The sequence below is a fragment of the Microtus pennsylvanicus genome, chromosome 6 (genome assembly GCF_037038515.1).
Source record: "Microtus pennsylvanicus isolate mMicPen1 chromosome 6, mMicPen1.hap1, whole genome shotgun sequence".
Taxonomy (NCBI): domain Eukaryota; kingdom Metazoa; phylum Chordata; class Mammalia; order Rodentia; family Cricetidae; genus Microtus; species Microtus pennsylvanicus.
In genome coordinates this window covers 86,099,671-86,107,478 of record NC_134584.1, presented here as the reverse complement: position 1 = coordinate 86,107,478, position 7,808 = coordinate 86,099,671, and positions in this window count along the sequence as shown.

Here is a 7,808-nt window from a genome sequence, read left to right as displayed (position 1 = left end):
CTCTCAGCATGGATGCCTGGCCTATCTTATAGATATCCTGTTTTGCAGTCAACCTGCTTTGTTGATGTCCTATCTTATTGATATCCTGCCTTGCAGTCTTCCTATCTCATAGACATCCTGCTCTCTCAAGCACATGGGATGTTCTTATGAGAGCAGGCTGGCTGCTGATCCGGAGAATTTTTTTTTTAAAGCAAACAGGACATTCCCCCGGGAGCATGCTAGCTGCGGGTTTTGAGGAGGGGGTCTGTAGGGTCTTTCTCCTTTAGCAGATTAAGGGAACGTTCACCTTGTGGGTTTGCACTGCTAAATTTCTTCCCCTTTCATTTGTTGTTTTTAACTTTCTTCCAGCTGCATTTGCCGTGCCCTCCGAATGCTTCCTTAGATTAAATCTCCCAAAGTCAGGAAGGAGTAACATAAAGTAGCCCACAATGGTTGCTTTGGCTTGAAAGCTTCAGAATTGACAAGTGAACTGAAAAATGATCCCAAAACATTGAAGATGAGAGCTAGCATGGACCAAGAAAGTTCTCCAAGAAGGACAGTGATGGCTCCCTGAAGTTCTTCTAGGTTGTAATGTTGCTGGCAATCCGGCTGACTTCTACCATTCATAAACTCCCAGGAAACGGAAGGAAAACTGTTGTGGAAGACCTGCTGGCTGGATCCATGAGTCTTGATTTCCACCTTCAAGTTTGCCACAAAGCCACAAAATAGCTGTTATAACCATCGTGTCCATGTTCCAGACAGTGGGAAGAGGAAAGGACTTAAAACACATCCCTCCGAATAGAATGTCACTGTTAAAGGACTTACTAGAAACTGTGGGGCCCAGGGCAGCCTGGACACACATGGCACCCAGGCCGCACAGCTGCCATAGCAGGCAGCACCAGGTTCCAGGAAAAGCCAGAAGGTGGCACCACCAGGAACAGACCATCCCAAGGAAATTCCTAACATCCCAACCTTTGCAGATAGGATCACCCACTAGCACACACCTATCACTTTTCACCAGGACACCTCTAGACAAATGTCAGCCAATCAGGGCTCCTGAACCTTAGAAGTCCCTCACCCCTACCTTTGCTACTCTAAAAACCAAACCCCAACTGAGCTCAGGGCTCTCAGATCACTCGGATACTTTGGACACATGGGGAGTCCGAGTCTGCAAACTTATGTAAGAATGAAGGCTCTTTGCTTTTACACACAGGACTCGGTCTCCTGGCTGGTTTTGGGGGGACTCTGTCGTCTGGGCATAACAGAAACTTCCTTCTGTTACCTCCCACATGTATTTCATTAGATCCCAGGCATCTAGTGTTTTCTTTTTCTGTCTCAGACTTAATTTTATTATGTGTGAGTGTGTGTGTGTGTGTGTGTGTGTGTGTGTGCGCGCGCACATGTGTGTTTGGTGCCCTCATGGGTCAGAAGATGATGTCGGATCCCCTAGGAATAGAGTTATTTACAACCACGTGGGTTCTGGAAGTCAAACTCATGCCCTCTAGGAAGAGCAGGGAGAGCTCTTGGCTGCTGAGTCATCTCTCCAGCCTCCCCAGCTTGTTTACTGAGAGTTTCTCATTGGCTGAGAACTTGCCAAGTTGGTTAAACTGCCTGTTCAGAAAGCCCCAGGAACCCACCTGCCACAGCCCCCCCTCCACCCCACCCCAGCGCTTTAGGGCTGGCTTTTCATGTAAGTTCTGGGGGACTGAACTCAGGCCTTGCGTTTGCACAACTAGTGCTCTAAAGTCTGACCCCTCTCCTCTGCCCATCAGCACCATCTTTGACAGCCCATTGGCCAGAAGAGTCACATGGACCTTGAAAACGTAGAGGAGGATAAAGGTTTATTCTCACTCCGAACATGCCAGATGTCTTCTAATTTTGTAAATGTGGAGAACTCTGGAAAATGTGAACTGAACACCAAGGCACTCATTGTCTGAACTGGAGAACAGGAAGAGAGAGACACTGAAATCTCAAAGTGCTGCCCCAGTGACACACTTCTCCCAACAAGGCCACACCCCTAAATTCTAAGTAGTGTCCCTCACTGATGACAAAACACTCAAATAAATGAGCCTATGGGAGCCATTCCTGTTCAAACTACCACATCTTGCAAATAAAATATTACAATCATTGCCTTATTTACAATGTACAGGAGGATTTTATCATACAAACAGGAGATCCTACAGAGACTGGCTATAGAGGACAGTCTATATTTGGAGGGCTGCATGGTGATCGAGCAACCTGTTGTGAGGCCAACATAAAAAAAAATCTAGGATTAAACAAAAGAAGGGTACCGTTTCACATCTACATGGATCTCAATTGCTTATTACAAAAGACGGATATGTAGATTACCCTGATGGTGTTCATGCTGTGTTTGCAAGGTGACAGAGGCTTGGACATAGTTTAAAAAAACAGAGTTTCGATGACAGGGATTTTGTACCATATCAGAATAATTCATACAATGACTTTAGAGGATCAGTTTCATGGCCCTCCTGATTTATTAATTCATGATCAGCTGTCATAGACCTCACGTTACAGAAAATCAAAGAGTAGCCCACATAAAAAGGCCGGCTGAACTACAGCAAATACTCAAGTCCCAGCCTCAGAGAGTGTCTGCAGTTAGGCAAGGGCATGAATTGGTAAAGTACGGGATCCTGGGACTAGAGATGCGGATGTGTGGGAGTACTCTATTAGGGCTGAGAACTGTGAGCTCTCAGGTTCTCAAGGGTTAATCTCACCTGGGGGGTAAATCACTCCACCCTCACCCCCTCCCCCTTGAAATGTTATCATTGTCACCTTGACTGAGGAAGTTCATTCTTCATTGTCTTCTAAACCAGCTGTGGAGGAAATGCCAGGCAACACAATACTGATGCCCCTCAGGGCCACCAATAGCTGCTCTAGACCTATAACCAGACTTAAGGCACAGTAGGCTGGTAAGGGGAGGTAGAAAGTGTAGTTCATGACAGTGGGCCCATGATCACGGAATCCACTGGTCTCACCCTGTTCTCTGCTATCCCGAAGGAGCTGACCTGATGAAAGATGGGATGGTCTTCTGAAGACATAGTTCCAGTGTCTATTAGATGGCAGCAGCGTGGAGGGCAGGGGCAGGGTTCTCCAGAAGGTGCTATATGCTTTGAATCAGCATCCAGTATATGGTACAGTTTCTCCCATAGCCAGGATCCGTGGGTCCAGGAGTCAAGGCAGGATGGAAAAGATGTACTCATTACACCCTAGTGACTCCCTAGAAAAAAATTTCCTTCCTGTTCCCACAACCTTAAGTTTTGCTGGCCTGGAAGTGTTGGCATCATATTGGGGAGCACTCCTGCCAGGAGCCACAGCAAACCTTCAATTGAGCTGGAAGATCAGGATTCCCCCGGCCACTATGGACTTCTACTGACCTTAAAACAACAGGCTATAACTGTTTTTTTGCCCAGAAAGGTGAGAACAGATGTGTTTAACAGCCTGGTGACCTTTGGGCTACCTATGTGGCCGAGACTACACCCAGACCCTCATCTCGAACTTGTTTTCTCAATTAATCTATAGAATCCATCTTTATAGAAGATGGCATTTGTACTTAACATGTTGGGGACCAAGAAGCCCCCCGACCTAAAGTATTGGCCAATCTTCCTCATCCTCTCTGCAAAAACAGCTTGCTGCCAAAACAGCTTGCTGCACAAACAGCTGTGATACAGTTCTCAGAACGACCTGACCACAAGGTGCCAAGATGACCTGACCACAAGGTGCCAAGACACGGCCTAACCACTAGATGTTTCTAGAGATATACTGCTTCCTCCCTGGCCTAGGGCGCGATAGTTTCCGCTCCCCTCTAACCCTACCCCTCCCTACCAAAAACACTCTATAAGAATAAACCCCTGCCTGCAATAAACGGAACCTAGACGCATCTCAGACTGACTCTGTCATTCTTTATACGCTCTTGGTTCTCTTTCTCTTTCCCCCATTCCTACCCAGCTGATCCCGAACTCGAGGCCCACGAATTACGTGGCCTGCTGGACAGGTCATTAACACGGAGTTTTGATGTGGTCATGTCTTTAGCTTTGCTGTGCACATGAGATTGAGTGAATTATCAGGAAACTTCACCAAATTGTGCTGTGCTTAAAAATGTCTCAAATAAACTACTTGGCATCAGACTTGAAGTTTGAACCACCATTGGACTGTTACCCTGCTGCCCGTGGTGTTTGCAGAGACCCACACAGCATGGCTGCATTTAAATCATATCAGGTAGATCAGGCCCAAATACATACCAGACACTCCAGGTTGTGGAAAGGGCACAACTCCCTCACATGGGCTTCATAAAATGCTGTCCCCTCACACTGCAGTGGCAGGAGGGGGCACAGCTTAGTAGTGGAGCCCTCGCCTGGCATGTGTGAGAACTTGGGTTCGATTCCTCATGATCCAAAACAGTAAAACCCTTTGACAGCAAACAAAAATGCTGCCATGGCATGACTGCACACCACCCTACCATCTGATGCTGTGTGTGCAAGGACTGAGGACCCCTGTTCTGCTCTTTCCCTCACTACTGAGAGAGCTTACTTGATGGACCTGGGCCTGACCCACTACTGTTCCATGCTCCTGACCCATTTCTTGCTGTGGACTTGGTTCAGACTTTTCATCTCACAGATGAATTCTGCATCTTCATTCTGAAACCTGATTCCAGGAGCAGTAACACCGTATTCCTTCCTGACATGGGCCTCATTCCTTATCTCTGTGGATCACGTTCCCAGCACACTGTTGAAACCCGTGCACTCTGCAGTCAGTGGCTTTCTTTCCTTAACCTGCCTGTATGTGGAGAGATATGCAGCCACATTTACAGTGTGATGTCTGATGTGAATTAATATTAGCATTTCAAATGGGAAATAAAGCCAGGTAGTGGGGTGCACAACTTTAATCCCAGCACTTGGGTGCCAGTGGCAGGCAGAACTCTGTGAGTTTGAGTCCAGCCTGGTCCACATAGCTAGTTCCACAATAGCCAGGGCTGCATAGAGAGACTCTGTCTCAAAGTAAATAAATAAAAAGAAACAAAAAGGTTTGGAATCAAGAACCAAAATTTGCCTTGGCCAAACTGCTAAGGTAGGCAGACTTATACTAACAGCCATCATAAAAACTGCTCAGCCTTACAGCTTTAGTGTCAATACATTCTGACATGGAGGAAAGATGTGAGCATATTCTTCTGTGAGAGGTTACAGGTCAGTGGCTGATGTATCTCAGTGGATTCTCCTCTTGGCCAGTGCAAAGCCAAAATGAAAACACCTAGAGGGAAGCGAGGGAAGAAGGACCTATCAGCTGCAGCAGGAAGGAGAAGCGGGGCATCGTCTCTACAGCCGGGCTCTCCCAAACCAAAGAACAAGTGTGAATTTATAGGAAGGCAACACTTGTTCCTGTGGGGAGGGCGCATTCCTGCACATGCCCAGTGTGTGCTGCAAAGCTTTATCTGGAAATAAAAGATCACCTGTCATTGACACAGTGACTACCCTTGAAGGTGCAGCTCTGCGTGGCTACTAACAGTGTGAAGCCAGTGAAGCTACATGAGACCTTGTTTCCAAACCAAAATATAGGAGCTGGGGCTAAAGCTCCATCTGGAGAGGACCTCTGCTTCCTGACTGTGGATGCCATGTGAGAGGCCGCCTTCAGCTCCCATGGCCACAGCAGACTCTACCCTCCAACCTCCTCAAGTCACTGTTGTCTCAGCAACAGGAAAAAAACCAACGCACCACATTACTGTGTTGAACACGGGGTTTCCGATGTTTCTGAAGATTTGGTGGCTGAGGACAATGCCTTGTGTTATCGATCTCCCAGGTATAAAGAAATGCCAACATTAGCACCTCAGCTCTCATCCTAAAGGGAATAAGAGATGGTTTATTCTGGAGTCATTTAGAGTGAGCACGGCCCAGGAACACAAATTTAGGTTACCCCAAAATTCCATATTCCAATGTGGAAGCCTTTCACAGGATTTGCACAGTTTTACACAACAAAGACAATTGTAAGTCAAGGCAGCATTACCATACATTTGTGGGCACACCAGAGCAGCAGGTACATCGAGAAGCAGGGAGTGCTATTCTACAGGCGAACAGGCCATCTGAAGACATTCTTAGAGCTCTCGGTTTGCAGAAGCTAACGTTCTGCTAAGTTAATAGCTTCAGGAGGTTTTTATTTATTATCATGAGGTGCTAGTTTCGATAGAGTGACAGCTGGGTGGTGGCACACACCTTTAATCCGAGCATCCAGGAAGCAGAGGAAGGTGGATCTACAGAGTTCCAGTCCAGCCTGGTCTACAGAGTGAATTCCATGACAGCCCAAACTAGACAACCAAACCCTGTGTGTGTTGAAATGTCAAAAAAAAAAAAAAAGAGGGAAGGAAGACAGGAAGAAACTCAGATACTGAGTGCGGCAAGGAGCTAGAACTAGCACAAGGTAAAGTAATTAGCCGCTGGACCTATCAAATTCAAACCTCTGCACAGTATTGAAATTCTGCCTAGCCTGTCTGTCTCTCTAGACACAACACAGACTCCTTCCAGGAGCTTTGTTATTGTTGTTGTTCACAGCCAGACAGCTTCTTTTCAGACAGTTTTGTTCACACAAACTAAGTAAACTATTTTTTTCATAATGCAAAGTAAATTAAACCAGGTATGGGGGAGTACCCCTGGAATACCAACAGCACACAGGAGGTAGATGCAGGAGGATTCCTATGAGTTTAGTGCCTGCTTTGGATATGATATATAGCAAGTACTTCTGATAGGCACATGCTGCGAATACATACACACATAGGAATTCACACACACATGCACATAGGAACACACACATACACATAGGAACAAACACCCATGCACATAGGAACACACATACACATAGGAACATACATACACTAGGAACACACGCAAAAAGAACTAAAAATAATAATTAAGAGAATTTTGAAGGCAGTGCCAGGCATGGAATCGTGCCTACAGTTCAAGGAGTTGGGAGACGAAGTCAGGAGGATCAAAGGTTCCAGGCTATTTTTGTCTACATAGTAAATCTGACACCAGCCTCGGCTACATAAAACCCAGAACCCTCCCATTTTGTGGGGAGCAGAGTCGATGTTGACCTTTTTCCATGACTCAGATTGCAACAAGGGGTCTATCTTCCACCTTCTGAGTTTTTGGACATAAGCTGCTCTTCTTCCCCTGGGAGCGCCCAGGTCTGTCTGTTCCGGGTTCTCCCTTAACAGCCTTCTCTCACCTGGTGTGTGCTTATGCTGCTGGGATAAGAAACCATAGCTGAATCCAAAGCTGTGAAAATGCATTAAAATGTTTTCATTTCCTTTTTTAGAAAGGGTCTCATGTAGCTCGTGTTGTTCTTAATAGTCTAGAGATGACCTTGAACTTCTGATCCTCCTGCCTTCACCCCCATATCGTAAGATTACCATGTGTGCCAACATGCCTGGCGTCCCATCCAAGGGCTAACTGGGCCCAGCCCTGCTGAGCTGATGGGATGAGGCTGTATGGTCAGAATCCGGGAATCCTGGAGTATGATAAAAGTTAGAGAGCAGAGCTCCCAGCTTATAGAAAAGATAAGTACCAAGCAGTCACATGATCTGCTTATTATATATTTCTCATTCTATATAGGAATGATGCAGAAGGTAAACCTAGGCCACCAGGCAACACAGTCAGCTCTCTGCCCTGCTGATTTGGCATAAACCCCCAGAAATGTCAGTCATTGATGTGACAGAAAACAAACTTTGAACTGTCACCCTCAGCAGTTTGAGCTTTTAGGGATCTTGACTCAGGAGAAACCGGGATTTGTGGTTTTGACACTGAAAAGAATTTTAGGAGTGGCCT